The sequence below is a fragment of the Mirounga leonina genome, unplaced genomic scaffold (assembly GCF_011800145.1).
Source record: "Mirounga leonina isolate KUSES-001 unplaced genomic scaffold, KU_Mleo_1.0 Mir_53, whole genome shotgun sequence".
Taxonomy (NCBI): Eukaryota; Metazoa; Chordata; class Mammalia; order Carnivora; family Phocidae; genus Mirounga; species Mirounga leonina.
In genome coordinates, this window is record NW_023270807.1 from 21,808,548 (window position 1) to 21,832,948 (window position 24,401).

General features: G+C 37.6%; 1 protein-coding gene and 1 non-coding gene across 2 annotated transcripts in view; both read right to left on the minus strand.

The window, feature by feature from the left end:
* Positions 1 to 6,793, minus strand: part of COL21A1 (collagen type XXI alpha 1 chain) — a 233,169-nt gene extending 226,376 nt beyond the window's left edge. The window contains exon 1 of the mRNA XM_034991134.1: positions 6,463 to 6,793. The gene's annotated coding sequence lies outside the window, so the exon portion shown is untranslated. The remainder of the gene's footprint in view (positions 1 to 6,462) is intronic.
* Positions 6,794 to 7,651: 858 nt separating this feature from the next.
* Positions 7,652 to 7,757, minus strand: LOC118001700. Its single transcript, XR_004676808.1, has one exon. It is a non-coding gene; the product is annotated as a U6 spliceosomal RNA (small nuclear RNA).
* Positions 7,758 to 24,401: the final 16,644 nt, after the last annotated feature.

Sequence of the window (24,401 nt, forward strand, 5' to 3'; positions counted from 1 at the left end):
ATGGAATACGTGGGTAAGTGTAAACTACATATGTATACATATTCAATATGACATAAATGGAAATTTGTAGTATGCTTTGATAATGAGAACACAGCTCATAGGGAAGTGTGAATGAAAACAAAATGACCTTTTTTCACATGTGGGAAGATTCTTCAGAGTTTAAAAATATACTAAGAGGATCACCGTTCCATATATATGTACCTGCTCAGTTCTTAGTTCCAAACATTATAAATTCTCTTTTGAGAATTTCACATGAAGTAAAAAAAAAAGAAATAGCACAAAAAGTGTCAATTATTTTGATTCAAAGTTTCATATTTGTGTTATAGGATTGCCAAAACAATTTTATTTTATAAGATTGCTTTGTGTCTAGGATGGTTTTATCAACAACCATGGATTCCAAGATTTTTAAGTTCTTTAAAACAACCCATGACATGTGACATTTAGAGATTATTCTATTTGAGTGTGGATCAGTAAATTGATGAGTAAATATGTTGATGAGTAAATATGTTGATAATATGTTGACAGGACATTCTTCAAAGAAAACAAAGAAGTGTAACTCCTAATAATCATATATTTACTATGTAGAAACTAGAAGATCAGGTGTCCTATATTAAAAGGGAAAAAAATCCCAGTGTTAAATCATCTTATGAATTTATTATTGAATTTGATAATTAATGAAATAAAACATATCATAAGGACTCTTCTGAAAATCTCACTTCCTTAGGCAGCTCTGACTCAACTGCTAGCAAGCATATGATAGAAATCCTGCTCTTGATTTAAAAAAAATCTATTACAGGAATCTAAGAATCATTAAGAAAAGTTTCAGAAGATAGAGAAGACACGTGAAAGCTGGCTATTTGGATTTTTAAATTTCATTAAGATAAATGAGAAGTTACATGACAATTTCCAAACAGTTGGCTAATTATACAAAATGCATTCAGGCATTAGAAACTATTATGAAAAGGTGGAAAGCTTTTTATTGTGTTACATTTCTACTGAACTTGAACTATAACAGCTGAGATGCACCAGCGCCTTTTGGAATTTATCCTGGTTCATTGCAAAGTGCATATGACAAAAACTGCATGTGGTGAGTCAAACTCAATTAAAATAAGACCAAAAAAATGATTTGAAATGGCAATTTAGTTGAACCAGAACTGGACCCAAATTGTTTTGTTACTCTACCAATCAAGATCATTCCAAACTCCTATCTTCACTTTACTAAACTAAATAAGGTTATCATTACAATTGCATTTTGATGTTGAATCATACGAAAAGGCATGATTGAATTAAGTAGCAATTTTCTGCTACCTTTGTGAGTTCACTGCAATGTGTGAGGACTTAACTTTTTTTGCCATTTCAGTCAAAATGAAAAATCAATCAATAACCCACAGAACAAGATTTTGAAAAGGGTCAAAAAACAATGCATACCTGATATATGGTTTGTAAATATTTTTTCCCATCCCATAGGTTCCATTTGTTTTGTTTTGTTTTGTTTTTGCTGTGGAGTTGTAGGAGTTCCTTATATATTTTGGACATTAAAGGGGCAGTGTTCCATGGTATAAAGTTTCAGTTATGTTAAATGAATAAGTTCCAGAAACCTGCTGTACATCGTAGTGCCCATTTGTAGTTAACAATATGGTATTGTGCACTTCAAAATAAATTAAGAAGGTAGATTTCTTGTCAAGTGTTCTTACTATACACAAAAAAATTAGGACACAAGGAAGATTTGGGAGGCATTGGATAGGTCTATTACTTTGACCGTGGTGATGGTATCATGGGTGTTTGATATGTCCAAACTCATCAAATTATACACGTTAAGCGTTGTATGTCAATTGTACCTTAACAAAGTTGTTTTTTAAAAAAGAAATACATAATATTCAAAAATTACATTATACATCTTCAAATAAAACAATTTCACACTCTTACTTTTTAGGTTTATAGGAAATCGAGCAGAAAGTAGTTTCCCCTGTTATTAACATCTTCCATTACATTTGTTACATTTGTTACAATTGATGCATTATTCATACATCATTACTATCTGAGGTCTAAAGTTTGCATTAGCATTCACTCCTTGTGCTGTACATTCTATGGGTTTGGAAAAGTGTTTAATGAATAACATGTACCTACCAATACAGTATCATACAGATGAGTTTCACTGCCCTAAAAATCCTCTGTACTCTGCCTATTCATCCCTCCCTCCCTCCCCTTGAGCCCCTAAAATACCATGATCCTTGTTCTGTCTCTCTAGCTTTTCCTTTTCCAGAATGTCATATGGTTGTAATCATGCAGTATGCAACCTTTTTAGAAAGGTTTCTTTCTCTTAGCAATATGCATTTTTATGTCTTCTGTAGCTTGATAGCTCATTTCTTTCTATCACTAAATAATATTCTATTGTCTGGATATACCAGTTTATTTATAAATTCACCTACTAAAGGATCTTAGTGCTTCGCAGTTTTGGCAACTATAAAAAAAAGCTGCCATAAATATTCATGTGCAGGCTTATATGTAGACATAAATTTTTAACTCCTTTATGTAAATACTAAGGAGCACAATTGCTGAACTGTATGATAAGACTATGTTTAGTTTTCTTTTTTTTAAGATTTTATTTATTTATTTAAGAGAGAGAAAGCAGAGAGGGAGAGTGAGAGAGAGAGAAGCAAACTCCCCATGGAGCAGAGAGCCCAACTCAGGGCTCCATCCCAGGACCTTGGGGATCATGACCTGGGCCAAAGGCAGATGCTTAACAACCTGAGCCACCCAGGCGCCCCAAGACTATGTTTAGTTTTCTAAGGAACTACTAAACTATCTTCCAAGGAGGCTGTATTATTTTGCATTCCCATCACCTGTTGCTCCACATCCTCATCAGCATTTGATGTTATGTGTTTTCAACTTTAGCCATTCTGATAGGTATGTAGTGGTATCTCACTGTTTCAATTTACAATTCCCTAAATGATAAATGATGTCAGTAATCTCCCTGCTTATCTTCTTTGGTGAAGTGTCTGTTCAGATCTTCTGCTCATTTTTAAAATTAGACTGTTTGTTTTCTTATTGTTGAATTTTAAGAGTTCTTTGTATATTTTGGATACCAGCCCTTTATCAGATATATGTTTTGCAAAGAATTTTCTCCCAGTTGGTGGTTTAACTTTGAATTCTCTTAAAATACCTTTTACAGAGAAGTTTTTAATGTTCATGAAGTCCAACTTCTGTTTTGTTTTTTGTTTTGTTTTTTTCATGGACCATGCCTTGGTATAGTATCTAAAAAGTCATCACCAAAGCTATGATCAACTAGATTTTCTCCTATGTTATCTTCTGGAAGTTTTATAGCTTTTCCTTTTACATCCAGGTCTATGATCCATTTTGAGTTAATTTTTGTGAAACTCTGTGTCTAGAATCTTTTTTTTCTTATATGTGGATATCCAGTTGTTCCAGCACCATTTGTTGAAAATCTTCAAGTTCAGTAGTGTTAATCCTCCAACTTTATATTTCTCCTTCAATATTTTACTGGCATTCTGGGCCTTTAGCCTTTTTATATAAACTTTAGCATCAGTTTGTCAATATCTACAAAATAACAGATTTCAATTGGGCTTGTATTGGATCTATAGATCAACTCAGGAAAAACAGACAACAAATATTGAGTTTTCCAATCCACATGGAAAATCTATTTATTTATTTAAATCTTCTTTGATTTTGGGACCCCTGGGTGGCTCAATCAGTTAAGCATCTACCTTTGGCTCAGGTCATGATCCCAAGATCCTGGGATTGAGTCCCACATCGGGCTCCTTGCTCACTGGGGAGCCTGCTTCTCTGCCTGCCTCTCTCCCTGTTGTGCTCTCTCTCTCTCTTTCTCTCTCTGACAAATAAATAAAATCTTTTTAAAAAATCTTCTTTGATTTTGTTCATCACAGTTTTCTAGTTTTCCTCATATAGATCTTAGATATATTGTGTTATACTTATTTTTCTTTTCTTTTTTGTGCTAATGTAAATGGTATTGTGTTTTCAATTTCAAATTCCAATTGTTCATTGTTGGTGTATATGAAAGTAATTAGCTTTTGTATATTAACCTTGATCTTGTAACCTTGCTATAACTGCTTATTAGTTCTGGGAATTTTTCTGTTATTCTTTGGGATTTTCTGCATAGATAATCCTGTCATCTGTGAACAAAGACAGTTTTCTTTCTTCCTTCTAAAATGGTATACCTTTGATGTCTTTTTTTAATTTTTTTTTATTTTTTATTGTTCTTACTGGATTAGCAAGGACTTACAGCACCATGTTGAATAAGGAGTAGTGAGGACATTCTTGCCTTGTCCCTGAGCTTAGTGGGAAAGCATTTAATTTCTCACCACCAAGTATGATGTTAGCTGTAGGCTTTTTGTAGATTTTTTTATCAAGTTGAAGATGTTCTCTTCTATTCCCAGTTTGCTGAGATCTTGACTTATTTTAATGTAAGTATTAGTATGCTTCAGGATTAAACTAAGTAAAAAAGTCTGTCTTAAAGTGTAGTGGGTAATATGTATTTTCTTTTCTAAACTAAAACTTCTGAAATAAGAGTATATCCAACATAATCATATTTTTTTAAAGATTTTATTTATTTATTTGAGAGAGAGAGAATGAGAGACAGAGAGCACGAGAGGGAAGAGGGCAGAGGGAGAAGCAGACCCCCCGCCGAGCAGGGAGCCCGATGCAGGACTCGATCCCGGGACTCCAGGATCATGACCTGAGCCGAAGGCAGTCACTTAACCAACTGAGCCACCCAGGCGCCCAACATAATCATATTTTTAAATGAAGATAAAAACTTCCACTCACTGGAAGTTGAGTGTAGGTATATAGGAATGGCATTTTCCAGTATTGAATCAAAACTATACTTAAGCAAAATAACCCTCCAATCCTCTTGGTCAAAATCACTTCCTTAAGCCATTATGAAAAAAAAAAGAGAGAGAGAAAAAGAAAATAAACCATATGTATACTAATGATTTTACAGTTTTGTCTATGACACTTAGCTATGTCTCCAATTACCTCAACACATATAATGGTATTTTAAAACTATTATTATGTTCCCTGCAATTTTCTCAATACAATCATAGGTGCCATGTGCAATAAACATCCAAAGGCAGTTTTGTAATTTGTTTCATTGGCTCTTGATTGTTTACAGATACACTGTACATTATGCCAAACTTCTCCTTGAGACAATATCTGGACTGTTTCTGTTATGGTAAACCAACATTTGGGAAAGACTATACCAACATATGGATGGCCAGATTGGAAATTTCATGTGAAATGCCCACAGTACTAACCACCAAGAAGAACTCGCTAGAACAATAAGCTACTTTTACATTTTATCCTCACGAAAGTATTCGTAAGTGCCCATAGAACACTTGAGAAATGCTTTACCGCAGGCATTAAATATATGAAACAGATTATAGGAATGAAAATATGGCACATTTTATCAAATTGTGGAAAGTTTTCCAAAATTACTATCCTTAGGTTCTTAGTCACTGATATGTCTAGAAACCTGAAGAAGGCTCAGTGTAGGCTGTTATCATCCATGAGATGTCTGAGACCCCCTTTGACCATATACACACTTCTTATACTTTCCGTCAACCGAGCTCTTGTTGCAGCTTTGCAATATAGCCTTCTGCTATATTAAATTGCTAATCTCCCACAGAGATCCAATATTGAGCCCAAGTATTTTCTAATTTTCAAAAAGAATGGGGTGTTAAAAACAAGTCAAAATGATAATATACATTGATAGAAAAATGACTGAATACAGATCAAGTTACAATAAACCTGCATTATGGAGAATGAATAAAACCTTGGACAAGTGAAAACTAGTTTCTATCATTCTCTACCCCTCAAAGTCATCTCAGTAAACCACCCCCCCAAACCTTCATATCTCAGAATTTCCTTCTACTTACTCATTGTTCTGTTTATTCTCTTCAGCTTAAGTCAGGTGAAACTTGAGATTACTTTTCACTGACCTTAAAATGTGATCAGTAGCCATTTAGGCTTACAAAGACAGGCAAGGCCCTGTATGGGAGCCAACATACATATTTTTACTTTGCTTAACATTCTGTCGTACTGTGAAATGATTCTAATCTTGGGAAAGAGTAGTCAAGAACAGTTAAGATACTTACTAAGCTCTTTCATTGACTGTAATTTATTTTTATTTGACTTCATGGGCAACTGGTTGTTATAACTCTAAAGAAGAGCTTCGTTTTTTTTTATTTATGGCAACCTGAAAATTAAAGTTCTCAGAAAATGCACATGATTTATAATGATAATAAAATGAGATGTTGGAAAGTAGGAACAAGTTACACACAATGAAGTTATGGTTCTCAAAAGGTCACAATGCAGTAGACTGATGGCCTCTAAATGCCACTATTATGACTCAGAATGTGTCCTTTGAACAGCTGAACATTATGTTACGGTTAGGGCTTACAAGTTGAGAGCCTTCTATTATTTTACCCTTGTGGAGGCCTCAGTTCTTCACTGCGTGTTCTTCAGAGGTGCACACATCTCCAGACCTGCAAAAGGGACAACCGGAAGTTAGTGAGACCCTAATAAGGAGTCAGAATATCTGGCTCTAACACTCAAGAGTTGTGTTCATGTGAGCCAATTGTTTGGTTGTCCTGAGGTTCGGTTTCTGTTACGGAGGCAATATGAATGCTAAAAGAAAAAAATACCTTACACATGGTTGTCATCAAGCACAAACAGATTAGAAGGGGCTGAGTCTAATGAGGGAGGCTGTGGCCACATTCATGAAGGAGGTGATGGTGAGTAGAACTACTGCAAGTCAACAACTTTGGAGAACTGCGAATAGACTGGAGATGTATTTAACTGGTAGCATCAACAGAAATTGACTTTTAACTGGGTGAGGTATGGAGGGGTCAAATGTTCCCAGGTGTCTGTCTTGGGCGGTTGTAAACTTAGGGTGTCTTTTTGTGGGACAGTGAGCATAGGACATGGGGTAGATTTGACAGTGGGGTGGTGGAGGGGTGGGAGTTCAAAGCAGTTGGTTTTGTATGCCTGTAGAAAACTAGACATGCAATTGGAAGCTGGAGATATGACCCGAGGAAGGAGAAATAATCTGAAAACAGTAGTGAGGAGTGAGTAGGTGATAAAAATTCAAGGTAGAACCAAGTTTTAATTAAGGAAAGGAGGTAAAGGAAGTCTTCAGAGAAGAAGTTGAGGATGTGGGGAGGTGACTGTTACTAGAACTCTTTTTTCAGCACAGCTATGATCATAATATCATCTTCACTAATACCAACAACAGAGACAGAAGCGGACACCTAACCCTTTCTTCTTTGCATTTATATTTGTTCTTTTGGAAATACGTGGCACAGTTTTATAACATTAGTTTATGCAAAAACATAGTATTCAATTTAAAAAATGCAAACCAGAGCCTCTTCTTAGAAATTCATCATCTTAGAGCTTGAAGAAACCTTAAAAATCACATAACTCCTTGAAACGACTTGTATTCAATGTCATAGTAGTAAGGTACAGATTTCTACACCATCGTAAGTAAAAGAACCAAATAATTGTCTTCATTTTTCACTAGAGATAAAACCCTCATCTTTTGTAATCTCGGCGGGGGGGTCACCAACCTGGGAGGTAAGAACATTGCCTTCTTATCTCTGAACTGACACCTTTTTTTTTTTTCATGGAATGTTTCACAAATTTGTGTGTCATCCTTGTGCAGAGGCCATGCTAATTTTTCTGCGCAGTTCCAAATTCAGTATTTGTGCTGCTGAAGTGAGTCCTGAACTGGCACTTTTTAGTCATGTGACCTTTGACAATTCATCTGATCCACAGACCTCCAGCTCCAAACATGGAGCTGAATTAGATCATTTCATAGATTCTATTCAGCTAAAAATCTTTATGAGTCTATGAAGCTTTCTGCTTTGGAACAGGGGCATAACAGGGAATTTCTATTTGATAAATTGTAGAATGCTAATTTTGGATTTGAAAAATTAGAGATCGATTTTATGTATTCCTCCAAATATTTAACTTGTATATTTATGAAGAAAGCACTGTGACTTAGGTGCACTGTATGAATAAATTAGCTGTGGTTCTTGTAAAGACCAAAAAAATGGCAGAAAGAAATACATATAGAGGCAGCTGTTAATAACATATGATTTTTAAATAATAAAATTATCATCCTCCTCCAGCCCAGCCAACCCTGACAACGTGTACTTTTGTTAATATATATAATATATTGAGGAAGCCCACTTATAATCACTGTATACAGACATATATGGAAAGATAGTACTTTAGTTCCCAAAAGAAACATTTCATATTGTTGTATTTTATAAACCATATTTTATATGGCTTAATATTTTCTGATCAGACTTTCATCTTCAACAATATCTTATTTCTCAGTTCTAGTGTGGGCTTCACCTAATTATTCATATGAAAAATGTTCCCTCAGAATGTCCCCTAATCCTGGACTTTCTCTAAGCGCCTCTCCAACTGGGTTATATATGTCTTACCTTAACATTATTTAATATGTTCCTAAAATAAGAGGAGTAGAGCTTGGAGTTTTTAACTCATATTTCCCCTGTGGTTAAGAGCTCCTCTTTCTCTCGAAAAAAAAATGCAAATATTGTTTTAATTTTGCTTGCAATTTCATACACTTCCACATTGTAAGCTATTTTCTAAAATATGAACTGAAGTAATAGGAAAATTAAACAAGTCTGGCCAGCTTAGCATTTTCCATATTTAGTTGTTATATTTTGTCCTTCAGAACAAAATTCCACATTAGGTAAAGAAAGGACAGTAAATGTCAGATATGGAGCCGCCAAAGCGTGCAGGAAGCCAACATGAATATGAGGAAATTCATTAACAAACCTACCCAGATGTGTTTATACATGATTAAATTTATGGATAAAATGATACGATTCTAAACGTTGCTTGAAAATAATCAGGATTGGGGGTGGAGGTGGGGATAGGGAGTGAGGAATAGAGTACAGATTAAAACAATACTCCAGGTCTTGGGATGATAGTTGTTTAAGCTGGGTGATGGGTACATAGGTTCTGTTATCTGATCCTTTCTACTTCTGTATATGTTTAAATTTTGTAGAATAAAATATTTTTCTGTTATACTAAATGTTTAATTTATAAATAATCAAACAGGACATCTTTTAACCTGGAATGTCTTTAAAAAAAAAAAAACAAACAAACTAGACCACAAGAAGAAATTAAAGGCATCCAATCAGCAAAGAAGTCACACTCTCACTCTTTGCATATGATATGATACTTTATGGGGAAAACCCAAAAGACTCCACCCCAAAACTGCTAGAACTCATACAGGAATTCAGTCAAGTGGCAGGATATAAAATCAATGCACAGAAATCAGTGGCATTCCTATACACCAACAACAAGACAGAAGAAAGAGAAATTAAGGAGTCGATCCCATTTACAATTGCACCCAAAACCATAAGATACCTAGGCATAAATCTAACCAAAGAGGCAAAGGATCTGTACTCATAAAACTATAAAATACTCATGAAAGAAATTGAGGAAGACACAAAGAAAGGAAAAACGTTCCATGCTCATGGATTGGAAGAACAAATATTGTGAAAATGTCAATGCTACCTACAGCAATCTACACATTCAACACAATCCCTATCAAAATAAAATCCACTTTTTTCAAAGAAATGGAGCAAATAATCCTAAAATTTGTATGGAAACAGAAAAGACCCTGAATAGCCAGAGGAATGTTGAAAAAGAAAAGCAAAGCTGGCGGCATCACAATTCCGGACTTCCAGCTCCATTACAAAGCTGTCATCATCAAGACAGTATGGTACTGGAAAAAAAAACAGACACAGACACATAGAGCAGTGGAACAGAATAGAGAGCCCAGAAATGGACCCTCAACTCTATGGTCAACTCATCTTCGACAAAGCAGGAAAGAATGTCCAATGGAAAAAAGACAGTGTCTTCAACAAATGGTGTTGGGAAAATTGGACAGCCACATGCAGAAGAATGAAACTGGACCAGTTCCTTACACCACACACAAAAATAGACTCCAAATGGTTGAAAGACCTAAATGTGAGACAGGAGTCCATCAAAATCCTAAAGGAGAACACAGGCAGCAACCTCTTCAACCTCAGCCGCAGCAGCTTCTTCCTAGAAACATCGCCAAAGGCAAGGGAAGCAAGGGCAAAAATGAACTATTGGGACTTCATCAAGATAAAAAGCTTTTGCACAGCAAAGGAAACAGTCAACAAAACCAAAAGACAACCGACAGAATGGGAGAAGATATTTGCAAATGACATATCAGATAAAGGGTAGTATCCAAAATCTATAAAGAACTTATCAGACTCAACCCCCGAAGAACAAATGATCCAATCAAGAAATGGGCAGAAGACATGAACAGACATTTTTCCAAAGAAGACATCCAAATGGCCAACAGACACATGAAAAAGTGCTCAACATCGCTCGGCATCAGGGAAATCCAAATCAAAACCTCAATGAGATACCACCTCACACCAGTCAGAATGGCTAAAATTAACAAGTCAGGAAATGACAGATGTTGGCGGGGATGCGGAGAAAGGGGAACCCTCCTACACTGTTAATGGGAATGCAAGCTGGTGCAGCCACTCTGGAAAATAGTACGGAGCTTCCCCAAAAAGTTGAAAATATAGCTACCATATGATCCAGCAATTGCACTACTGGGTATTTACCCCAAAGATACAAATGTAGGGATCCGAAAGGGTACGTGCACCCCGATGTTGATAGCAGCAATGTCCACAATAGCCAAACTGTGGAAAGAGCCAAGATGTCCATCGACAAATGAATGGATAAAGAGGATGTGATGTATATATACAATGGAATATTATGCAGCCATCAAAAGGAATGAAATCTTGGCATTTGCAATGACGTGGATGGAACTGGAGGGTATTATGCTGAGCAAAATAAGTCAATCAGAGAAAGACATGTATCATATGACCTCACTGATATGAGGAATTCTTAATCTCAGGAAACAAACTGAGGGTTGCTGGAGTGGGGGGTGGTGGGAGGGATGGGGTGACTGGGTGATAGACACTGGGGAGGGTATGTGCTATGGTGAGCGCTGTGAATTGTGCAAGACTGTTGAATCACAGAGCTGTACCTCTGAAACAAATAATACATTATATGTTAAAAAAAAAAGAAGAAGAAGAAGAAGATAGCAGGAAAGGAAAAATGAAGGGGGGGAAATAGGAGGGGGAGATGAACCATGAGAGACTATGGACTCTAAGAAACAAACTGAGGGTTCTGGAGGGGGGTGGTGGGAGGATGGGTTAGCCTGGTGATGGGTATTAAAGAGGGCACGTTCTGCATGGAGCACTGGGTGTTATACGCAAACAATGAATCATGGATCACTACATCAAAAACTAATGATGTAACATATGGTGATTAACATAATTAAAATAAATAAATAAATAAACCAAATGAGTAAATTTTTCACTCATTAGATATAAATGCTTAATAAAGTAATCATTGATTTCCATACACTAACTTCCTTTATCAAATAATGTATTAATCTTAAAATGTTCTGGTTTTGAAGTACATTTATCAGACATAAGCTATTAATTGTCATTCCACAGTTTTTTTGTTCTTATTTCCTAAAGAACTATGCAAACAGCCTTTGGCTTCCCATTGCTTTCTCAATAGCCCAAAACACACTGAGCTAAAATGAACAGATCAGGGTACAACCGTTCAGTCTTCAGTTGACTGGTGATTGATAAGTATTGCTCCAAAATCTATTCCATGGGTTGATAGATTGGTGAATGTTCAATTCATGCAGATGCTCAAAATTAATTTGCTGCATTAAGACCCCCCTTAATTCTTTATTCACTCAGCCAGCACCTATCAAATACTCTCTTTTCTTTTTTTAACCTTAACTCACTCCAACAAATATATTTTGAACACATATAGTGTGAAAGCCACAGTTTTAACCTAGGGATTAAAATTACTAAGACTCATTTTCTGCTCATAGAAAAGCACATGGGAAACTATAAGACAAGGCAGAATAAGTACCACAGTAGAGGGGGCTGAATAATGGCTCCCCCCAAATGCTCACATCTTAATTCCCAGAACCTCTGAATACGTTACCTTACATGACAAAAGGTAATTTGAAGGTGAGATTAAATTAAGGATTTGGGGATGAGGAGAGTATCTGGATTATCCAAGTTAACCTGCTGCGATAAAAAAAGGTCATTATAAGTGAAAGAGTGATACAGGAATGTCAGAGGCAGAGATTTGAAGATGCTATGCTGCTGGCTTTGAGATGGAAGGAACCACAAGCCAAGGAATGTAGGTGACTTCTGGAAGCTGGCAACGGCAAGGAAACAGATTCATTCCTAAAGCCTCCAGAAGGAATACAGCCTTGCGAACCACTTTGGCTTTAGCCTTTTAAGACCCATTTTGGACTCCTGAGTTCCAGAAACTTGAGACCTCCAGAACTTAATTTGTGTTCGTTTAAGCCACTTTGTGTTTTTAAGCCACTAAGTTTGGGGTGATTTGTTACAGCAGCAATAGGAAACACACAGATAGGAACAAGATTACTTCTGACCAGAGACATCAGGAGCAATTTTCTAGAGGAGATTAAATGGAACCATGACAGAGGTCTCACTTTTGCATCCTTTCGATCTATACTGTCTAGTACAGTGACCACTAAACACATGTGACTAAATTGAAACTAGAATTTAAAAAATTTTATATTCAGTTTTTGCACTAGCCACGTGTCAAGTGCTTAATAGCCACACATGGCTAGTGGGTACTCTATTTGACAGGGTAGATATAGAACATTACCCTCATTACAGGGAATTCTATTGGGCACCCTGACTTTAGGTCCTTAAGAATGGCACTAATTTCTGTCATTCCCCTGGGATATGATATACTTTTCATTTATTATCTTGGCCAGGGGGGAGGGCACAGGAATGGGGCAAAGGCAGAGGTTTCCATCTGAACTTCAATTGCTTATTAATCATGCTCAGTCTTTTATTATCAATCCTGGCTGCACAATGGAATGCACTGGGGAGTTTTTAAAAATACTACTGCCCAAGCCCATCCCAATCATCTGAACTAGAATCTCTAGGAGAGTTTGAGGAGCAGTGTTTTTAATGTTCCCCAGATAACTCTTTAATTAAGACTATTGCTGAACAATAATTTTATTTAAATGTAAGTACTGGTATTAGAAAGGTCTTTCTTTTTATTCTCATAAAATTTACTTGGAGGCCATTTACAAATACATAATTGCTGCCAAAATAACTTGTCTAACCAGCTAAGTAAGTCTTATAGCAAAATGCTTACCATCTAATGCCAAGGGTTATGTCCAGAACAAATGAAGAAATATGGGTTCATTAACATATTTATATATTTAACATTACTAATGTGTATTATAGTCTAGCATATTTAAAATACACTATATAAATATATTTATATTTTGTATATGTTAATTTTGTTTCCTTTACATCAGAAATCTATTTGACTATTTGGTCATACTTTAGGAATAGACATTTAAAATGTGAGTTCTGGGTTACCTGGGTGGCTCAGTTGGTTAAGTGTCTACCTTTGGCTCAGGTCATGATCCCAGGGTCCTGGGATTGAGCCCTGCTTCAAGCTCCCTGCTCAGCGGGGAGCCTGCTTCTCCCTCTCCTGCTCCCCCTGCTTGTACACTCTATCAAATAAATAAATAAATCTTTAAAAAAATAAATAAAACATGGGTTCTAATACCTGGCACAGATGTTGCAAATTAACAGAGATTTAACTCACAAAATCCAGAATAATAAACAACTATCACTTACTGGGTTTTTTTTATTATAATGTCTTTTAATTCACTGATAAAGAAATAACATACTCCAAAGCAATGTTAGATTAATCACACTATTGTTCCAGGCAAGAGGAGATGAAAGGAGTCAAGTCTGAATTTAGTTGTTGCATACCTTTATTAGACTTGGTACTTGGGAGACGTGGCGTAGCCAAATGAGAACTGATGTCCCACTCTAGTGTAAAAGGCAAAGTCTCACGTTGCCAGACCATGTTGCTAAAGAACAAGGTGCTGGTGATGACAGGAAACAGGATATTTTTGGAGGGGCTGGCTGCATGGCTTTCACCACTGTCCAACTATCAGTTTTTGAAAGATACAATGCAGGTTTAACAATGACATGCCAATGCATTTTTTTTAATTTATTGAGGTATAACTAACATATAATATTAAATTAGTTCCAGGTATACAACATAGTGATTCAACATTTGTTGAACATTGTGAAATCGTTACCACAATAAGTCTAATTACCATCTGTAATCTTACAAAGTTACTACAGGGGCGCCTGGGTGGCTCAGTCAGTTAAGCGTCCAACTCTTGATTTCAGCTCAGGTCATGATCTCAGGGTTGTGAGATTGAGCCCCGCCTCCGGCTCCATGTTGGGTATGGAGCCTGCTTAAGGTTCTCTCTCTCCCTCTGCCCCTACCCTCCTCTAAAAAAATATAAGAGTTAATACAATATTATTGACTATATTTCCACCAATATATTTTAAAATTAAAAGCACCATTTCCATAAGGAGAAAATTTCCAAAACTCTTAGCACTAGGCCATCAAACACTAGCTCTACAGAATACAATGACTCTTTTCCTGGCCAAGAAAACACTACAAAGATCTTGAGTAAAAAGAATAAATGAGAGAATACAATTCTTGGAGTAGTAAGCAGAGACTAGTTCCAGGATATGAGTTGTTACATTAGAACATTTGTTTGGAAACATGTGTTCCTAGTATAATGATGGGAGTGGTCCAGATCAGAGTCCCTTGGCAGGGACTCACTTGGGCCCCTGCAGTGCCATCCTACTTATTTTAACACCTTCTCTAGTCCCTTATCAGATAAACAATGAAAAGGAGAAAGAACATCGAGAAGATGCTGCTAGAACTTTTCATAGTCAATGTTAAGAAAAATTACAATCCTTATATTCGTGAGAGGGTTAGATCTCAACAAGATAATGTTCCTTCAAATGGATCCACAGTATAGCTCTACAAATTTATAAGAAAGTTTTACTCTACTTTTGAAGATAAAAGTTAATCAACATGGTTATAGCTGTGTAAATACATACATTATACATATATGCATACATATACATGTGCATATATGTATATAATTAATCATATTATATAATTAATAATTATAATTAAAATAATATATACATCTGTTTATATATGTGTCTGTAAAAATAATTAGTGAACCACAAGATTTTTTTTAAAGATTTTATTTATTTATTTGAGGAGAGAGAGACAGTGAGAGAGAACACAAGCAGGGGGAGTGGGAGAGGGAGAAGCAGACCTCCCATGGAGCAGGGAGCCCAATGCAGGGCTCGATCCAAGGACCCCGGGATCATGGCCTGAGCTGAAGGCAGACGCTTAACAACTGAGCCACCCAGGCACCCCTGAACCACAAAATATTGAAACTGAAGGCTCGGACTGAAAAAAAATTTGCCCTTAAAAAACTTCAGTTTAACAAACACTTGACAAGACTCATTAAACATTGGGCTGACTCCTGACTCCACTCCCACTGAGGAGCAAATAAGGAAGACAGACATGTAACTACAGTAGTAGATCCAATGGCAGAGGAATGTTCACGACTCTATGTGAGCACAGAGAAAAATCATCTAGCCTAATGGGATATCAGGATGGCTTCTTGGTGGGAGTGACAGCTCAACTGTGTTTTGAAAAAATGAGTCATGATAGGCATTATTCTTGCTGAGTGATGAGGGCTAAGAGGTGGGAAGAGTAATGGGTTTTGGACAGAGGAAAGAACATAATGAACCCATAGCAAAATTATGTGAACGGGGAACTAGACAAAATTTAGCAAACCTAGAATATGATGTGTACTGTAAAGGTGACGGCAGATGAGACTGGAAGGAAAGGCAGCATCTAGATTACGAGGACCATATGCACCTTGTTTTAGAGACGATTTTCTCTTTTGCAACTGGTCATATTTGCATTTTAGATTATTCAGTCTATCTGCTGTATGAAAGATTTAAGTGGGTAAATAATGGAAACAAAAAGATGAGTTACAAGGTTAATGCAGGCAAGCAATGAACCCTTGAACTAGAATAATGGCATAGGGAAAAAGAGAAGGGATGGAGTCTGTGATTGTTTTGGTGATAAAACATAGAATTTGATGATTGATTGGATTACAGAAGAAGGGGTAGAAGAAAGAATTGAAACTGACTTCCAGCTTTCTTGCTTGGGTGACTGAGAGGATGTTGGGTATTTTTTAGGGAATGGTGAGTTTGAGTAAGAATATTCATTGAATGAAAACTTCTAAGTTCAGATGTATAATTTGTTTTGAAGTATCTGTCAGAGATTCAGATAGAAACACCCAGCAGATCCTTGATACATGGAACTGAAGTTCAGGAGAGACTTCAGGACCAAAAAGAAAGAAAGAGAAAGTTACTTGGAAGGCCAAAGAATATGAGTGGTAGTAAGAAATAAAATAATACATAGGACATGAGATTGCCCCAAAAAACAGCAATACCATTTGGGGGCACATCAATGCTACTAAGGTACATCAAGGGACAAAGCATGCCCTCGAGGGACAAGGTAGGAAGAGTTAAGTAGGAAAAAAGATAGCCAATATAAATGGGTATCAAAGAAACCAAGAGAAGAGAGGTTTACAAGGATGGTATGGTCCTCAGTGGCAAAAGCATCAGAGAAGTCAGTAAGGATGTTGAATTCACAGCCTCCCGTACTGGGAAGACTGGCCACGTGGCGCATGTCTTTAACTGTTGTGAGTACTGCAGCATGCTTGGTAAACCTCCATGGATTTCTCAGAATCACTTTAGGTGAGGTGGAGGAGCAGAGTGCGGCTTGAAGGCAGCTGGTAAGACGCTAACATGGCCAAAGTAGAGTGGGCTGCGATGATTTGGGGTTTCAGAATCACACAAAACTTGATTTGATTTGTTGTTCCACCACTTAGAAGGATGGCGAGTTACCCTCTGAGCCTTAGTTTCCAAAATTTGCAAAATTAAAACAAAATACTAATAGCAAGGTGCCAGCATGGTTGGGTTCTAGTGAGAACTCTTCCAGAATTGTAGATAGCATGTTTGGGCTGTGTCTTTGCATGATGGGGAGACAGATATCTCTCTCTTTCTCTCTGTTCACATAAGAAGAGAGTCCTATCAGATTAGGGACCCACCCTATGACCTCATTTAACCTTAATTACCTCCTTATAGGTCCTGCCTCCAAATATAGTCACATTGGTGGTTAGAGCTTCAACATGTGAATTTGGTGGGGGACACAATTCAGTCCATTGAATAGCCATTCAGATCACTGATAAAGTGGGAATGGCTACCCCAACCTAGTCACCCACATAACTTATTCTTTGAATAAGAATGAGCACCTAAGGTCAGAAACATGGACGGAGGTGGGGCGCCTAGATGGCTCAGTCATTAAGCATCTGCCTTTGGCTCAGATCATGATCCCAAGGTCTTTGGATCGAGCCCCGCATCAGGCTCCCTGCTCAGTGGGAAGTCTGCTTCTCCCTCTCCCACTCCCCCTGTTTGTGTTTCCTCTCTCACTGTCTCTCTCTCTGTCAAATAAATAAATAAAATCTTAAAAAAAAAAAAAGAAACATGGATAGAGGCATTCCTGTATACCCTCCCCCACTTGCCTCTGCCTTATCCAGCCTATTTTCTCTTCTCTCCTGCTTTGCCCAGAAATAATGCTATGGAATTAATAAAAAGAATAAAGTTTTCAAATTGTATTCTTTTCCTAAAAGAGAAAGAGCATATATCCTCCCTTTCCTTCAAATAACTCATACATTAATTTTCCTTTTTAGTATATCACACGTTTTTTGGTTTTTTGGTTTTGCTTTTGTTTTGATAACAGCCTGGACCTTGAGCCATCTTCCCACTAAATAAATGTAATTGTAATATTTTGGTTTTATGAAAGAAAGATTGCCTGCCTGGGAGGCAGGAAACTTGGATTCTAGGCTCAGTTCTACTGTAAACTATTTGCAGCAAATTGCCTAACATATTTAAATCTTGAAGCTTGTTTTCTCAAGTGTAAAATGACTGGGTTGGATTTAACGGTCTCAAACTTTGTTCCATTCCTAACGTTACATAATTCTAACAATATCAGAATTATATATCAAAAAGTTTCTAAGGTTTAAAACACTCAGCTTCCATGGTCTCCAACTCAAGATCTTCTATTAGAGTTTGATGAGCCTAGTTTGTCATTTCCCACAGTAAGAAATAGATAGATACTGTGATATTATGGCTTGTACTCGATGCATTCTCTAAATGGACAGAAGCAGAGTTTCCCTTTAACTCTGAATTAGTGCCCAAGGTTGCTTTCTACATATGGCAGTACAGTAACTGTAAACCCAAGAGCATACCACTAGAGGGCAATACAGTAACATAGATCCTTTAGGACCTTGGCATTTTATCCTATGGTGATCGCCTGTAAACATGATGTAATTAATTGACTCTCTGAACACTGCCAGTATTATGGGGTGTCACTGCAAACACAGAATACAAACTAAAAAAAAAAAAAAAATCAATGCAATTGGGAATTATTTAATGCCAGCATGATGATAAATGTAGGCATTTTGACTGATTATAAACAAGACAAATTCATGAAGATAAACTCAAATAATGGACTCTTTCCTTTTTATCCAGATATCAGACTATACAATACAAGACAGCTACATTCAGTTCCTTTTAAAGGATATTTCCTCATAAAGGGGCTATTCCTTGGGCAGGGTGCCTGTGTCCACCTGTGATAGTCCTCCCCACTCGGCAGGACTACCTTCCTCCCCTTGACTGCATCCCACAAAAGCAGATAACCCATAGCCTGACCGGCCAATATAAAAGTTCTACACAAAATGTGGTCAGGGCTGACTGGTTGCACCAACAAGATTCTCTCATTCTGAAATTTAAATTTACACCCTTGGAGAGAATCAGTCCATTGATTGCAGGGATATACATGAGAAGAAACTAAAGAGTGATGATCTTGGATGCCTGCTGCTGGGGGCTGTGGGGGGCATTAGAAAAGCCTATCTTTAAATGTGGGTTGAATCTTGAATCTTTCCCATTTCCAAACTACAGTTCCTGCTTTTTAGAGGCTATTCCTAGCTTCCTTTGAGATTTCTCTTCCCCTCTCCCTCTCTCCCTCCTCTCTCTCCTCCTCTTTCCCTTCTCTTGCCTCTGCCTTTGTCTTTCTCTATTTTTGCACATAGAACTTTTCAATTACCTGAGTTGAACTAATTGGGTCCTTTATCCTGCCCCTGAAAAAGGAGCTTAAAAGCACACCCACAGTAACTGCTGTCGTTGCTAACCAATTTTCTTTTTGCACATGATACTATCTTGCAAGTGCATGAGCATATCCTTGAACTGCAAAGGGGTCATAAGTTTGTTACATGCTTGCTAAGAAAAACTCCAATTAAAAATACGTATTTTCAAACAGATTATTCTTATTTAAAAAAAAGAATTATAGTGTTATACAAATACTAAGAGATTTGACATTAAAAATTTTGAGTAGCACACTGTTGCAGGATATCCATATTGTAAGCCTATTCTAGTCATTGAGGCACAGGACTTCTCCAGAAGGGTCACATAGGATTTGAAGACTGCAGCCCCCTGGAGTTTCTCACCGTCATGCTAGTACACACTCAACCTCTGGCAATTCCTCAAAATGATCATCTAAGTGTTCCTACCAGTTTATGGCTTTAGTGACTTCTGCTCCAGTTAAGCCAGTCTCAGCTGTGACTGTCCGAATGCACCTGTCTCAATTCACCTGTGAACATCTGAATTCATCTCTCTCCACATCTCAGGGTGTCAGTTTGCCCCACAAGCTCAGTTCTTAGATGAATCATGAAAAGTCATTGATTTTCAGTTTGTTCAGCTTTTTCTCCGTGTAAGGATGGGAGTGATGACTTCCAAGCTCTTTCCATGTCAGAACTAAAACAAGTTCAGAGATGACTTACTGAGCTTTACCATGAGCCTAATACCATGCAAACTGTTGTAAAAATGTCCATGTCTTTAATTCTTGCAGTAACACTATGGCTTTCTGCTGCAACCCCCACAGTGCCTCCTTGTGGCAACCAGCTGCAAACACCTGGGTGGGTCCTCCTAATTGTGTGAGGATTTTAGTTCCTTGTATATCAGTTTCTCCTTTTGTAACTTCTAGAAATTTCAAAATCCATGTGGATGATTCTTCCAATATTCCAGACGCTCAATCCCTCGACCTCTCTTCTCTCCACAGTTGACCATGTCCTCCATATGATCTCAGTTCCCCACCCCCATGGTCCTATCATTGGCTTATCTGCCATCACAAACAGGAATCTCTCCATGATCTCAATTTCAAAATTGCATTTTTGGACCACCACTTCTTATCTCCCCAGCTCAATCCCTCTAGCTCTTCTGCCCCCGCACCCCGCAAAGCACTTCAATGACAACAGATACACGATCCCTTAATTCTACTTTCCACTGTTACTTGCTGCCTTCATCACCCACCTTCTTCAATATCCATGTTCCATCATTATAAGTACACCCTTGCATGGAGCCTCAGGTCTCATGCCTTCTTCATTACACTGTCTTAGTACAACTGTCACTCTGGTTAAATCTAGCTCTGCCTAATCCTAACCCCATACCTGTGAAGCTAAACATGACTAAAGACAAATATTCAATCACCCAATGGCTCTTAAATTAAATATGTGTCCACTAGCTCTTAGTGCTACCCAGAAATCCAAATATGCTCGCTAGCACATTTTCTCTCCCATTCCCTTAAACTCTTCCTCATCAGTGTTTGGTTCTCAGACCTTCAACAGCTTCACCTGCCTCTTTACTCTCAGCTGATGACCATACTTCCAATTTCTCTTTCAGGGGAAAAAAGAAACTAAATCAGGAGAAAACTGCCATGCTCACTCACAACCACCACCACCCACGTATCCTGCACCTGCGCCCACATTCTCTGCCTTCATTCCTGTTACCGTCAGTCTTGTATCTAAGGCCAACCTTTCCCTGTGTACACCAGATCCTTTCCCTCTTACCTTCTCAGCCATTCCTTTTCTGACATCAGTCATTTTTTCCTTCTCTAACGGATTAAAGAAGATAAACATACAAACATTCTGTAAATGTTCCCATCTTTAAAAAGTATGTATTTAGTATTGACCCCACTACCTACTATCCCATTTCTTGGGCCTATTTTTCAATAAAACTTCTTGAAGTTGTCTGTACTTGTGTCTTAAATTATTTACACACACACACACACACACACACACACACATACCACTCTCTAACATTACCTCCTGCTTCTTCCATCCTCTCCCTCCATTCCAGCCACACGGCCTGGAATTGCTATTTCTGCACCTCACCAACCAGGACCCATCTCAGGGTCTCCTTTACCTGGAAATCTCTTTCCTTTAATGTCCTCACGGCTTGTACCTTCACTTCTTCTAGACTTCTGTTCAATTGTCACCTTACCACAAAAGCCTAACAAACTTTTCTAAAAGAACAATGCACTCTCTCCCATCACTCCACCCAGGATTCTCTTTCCCCCTTCTCTGCTTTATTTTTTTTTTCCCGGAGCATTAGCATCTTCTGAATTTTTAAAATCATTGTTATATACCAGCAAAATGTAAACTCCATAGGAGAGGGACTTTCATCTACTTTATTTACTGCTTTATTCCAAGTGCCTAAAACAGTGCCTGGACACAGGGAGCATTCAATATATATTAGCTGAATGGATACTAAATTTTGCAGACAAGGAAACCAAATTTTACAGACAGTACATTAAGTGGCTCATCTACTAGGAGTACAGAAATGATAAAAATTGCAAAACTTCTAATTAAACAGGACCTTCAGGGAGCCTGGCTGGCTTAGTCTGTGGAGCATGCATGTGACTCTTGATCTCAGGGTTGTGGGTTCGAACCCCACGTTGGGTATTGAGATTACTTTAAAAACAAATAAAATCTTTAAAAAACACACACACAAAAAAAAAAAAACCACCATCTGCATCACAACATAGTTAGGAATCAATTCTCCATGGGTCTCTCATGTTTCTGCATATCTTACAAGCAGAGGCACCAATTGCCTTTGCTCCAGATTGTATTTTCATGGATATTTATATACTGATCAGTCGTAGAAATTAGAGATGGTACCTCCCTCAAGAACAAAGAGTAGGTATGCTTGCTGCCCATTTTTTAAAAATCGTATTCCCTAAGTTCAGGGTTTCTCTCCTGATGTATAGGCACCAATCTGGACCTAACACTTTGGCCTATAAAGTTCCCAGGGGAACTTTGGACAAAGAGAACTAACACAAACACGTTACTGGCTGTGCTCTGAGTAATAAAATCCTTTGTCTCTGACCTAGAAGTGCCTTCTGCCATCATCAAAACTGTGGCAGGCTAACTTGTGAACTTGAAGGAGATAAGATCTCAGACCCTTCATAGTTCTTCACAAACACTATACTACTGTTCCCCAGTGCACCAAGTGAACTCTAGCAGTTTCTGCCTCTGATTCTTAGAATCCCTTAATTTACCAGAGATATTCCATTTAGTTAGCCCTTAATTCTCTGTATAACTTAGGTAGTTGGCAATAGATGAAAGACTTAATCCTTTGCTCAAGTTTATATTTAACCCAAGATGCCAGGTAAATCCTATGGAACGTGTTGAGGCACAGAGGAATGCCGTTCCTACTGGACAAACCAAGGCAACACTCGGGCTGCTCACTGGACTACAGTGGAAAGGGGAACTGGGCACTGATTTGGTGCTTGTGCCTGAGGCAACTAAAGATCTCTCATCCTCACTCTTCTCTGGTCTGGGTGGCTTCCCCTCTTTACTAGCCTGTTATCTCTTTTCTCTGGTCTAGGGGCAGGAAAAGCTCGCTTTGCCACTTTGAAGCTGAGTCCCTCTACCTTACGATGCTTAGAACTCAAGAAGTTACCACATTTGTTCACTGCTTTATACTTTCCTCAAAGCAGTGGTGACTGAACACTTACTGGGTCGAAGAGAAACCCTCAGGGATCAAATAATCATGAACTTAGGGATGTCTCTGTTAGCCCAACAGTCAGCATCCAGTTCCTAGAGCTAACACATCACTTAGCACTCCCTTAGAAGGACAATCTCTCCATTCACTGTCCCTGAACATGACATGGCCCTGGACACCTGGACAGGAAAATGACAGTAGCATGGAAGACAGACCCACCCTTATACCTGATCTAGGGAAAATGAGACAGAACCAGATGTCCCACCACATCTGGACAACCATGGAACGGCACCCCACCCACTTCTACCATATTAATAATTGAGATATTCTATATGATGGTGTCATTCTCCCAACAAATATTTAGTTAACATTAGTTGTGATAACTGATTAAGAATTTTAACACAAGGCAAGGGCAATCTGGGGAAACACATGATTGTATTTTAATGTCATATTTGATTAGATATGTTATCTTTCGTTATCAAAGTTCTTCACACATTTTAATTAAGTGTATATATATCAAACTGAAAGATAATTAAATTTTGAAACTCTTTTGATCTTTCTGAAAGTAATCAATGGCAGTATTTTTAATAACTGATTCTTCAGTTAGCTTAAATTTATATTAAAAATATAATTTATAATTCATATATATTAATTCAAACCTGGGAAATTATAGAAATGTATTGAGTTAGAAGCAACAGGATAATCACAATTCCCCATTTCAGGAAGTAGCTGCAACACGGGCCCTAGCATACCCAATCTTTTTCCCTTACATAAAACTACCTTCTGGTCGCCTGGGTGGCTCAGATGGTTAAGCGTCTGCCTTCGGCTCGGGTCATGATCCCAGGGTCCTGGGATCGAGTCCCACATCGGGCTCCCGGCTCAGTGGGGAGCCTGCTTCTCCCTCTGACCCTCTCCCCTCTCATGCTGTTTCTCTCTCGCTCGCTCTCTAAAAAATAAATAAAATCTAAAAAAAAAAAAAAAAAAACTACCTTCTTCCTTATTTCACTAGGCTCTTAAATCTTGCCTGAGGAAAGATTGTAAAAACTAATCTAATTTTAACTTAGTGATACTGCATCACAAATCAAAATAACAGCCCTGTCTTTATCTCTGGTTAACAATCTTACATGGTGATCAGTTGAAACAATTCTAAGAATTCTTCAAAACATGTATTGCTAGCAAAGTAACTATTTAAGTTAGACAGGAAATTCTGAAAAATCTTTCATAAAATAACTGTTAATGCAACTCATCCGTTCAGTTAAAAACACATATTTCTATCTTGACTCAATCAGGAAAAACAGTAATCAATATAGGAGTGATTTAGTTTTAATTGAGACTAGACAGGCACATCAAAACTATCCCTAAAATTTACTTCCACTGGACATCTGGACTTGATAGAGGGAAATCTTAACAGAAAATGGGAAATCCTTCCATTCTAATTACATA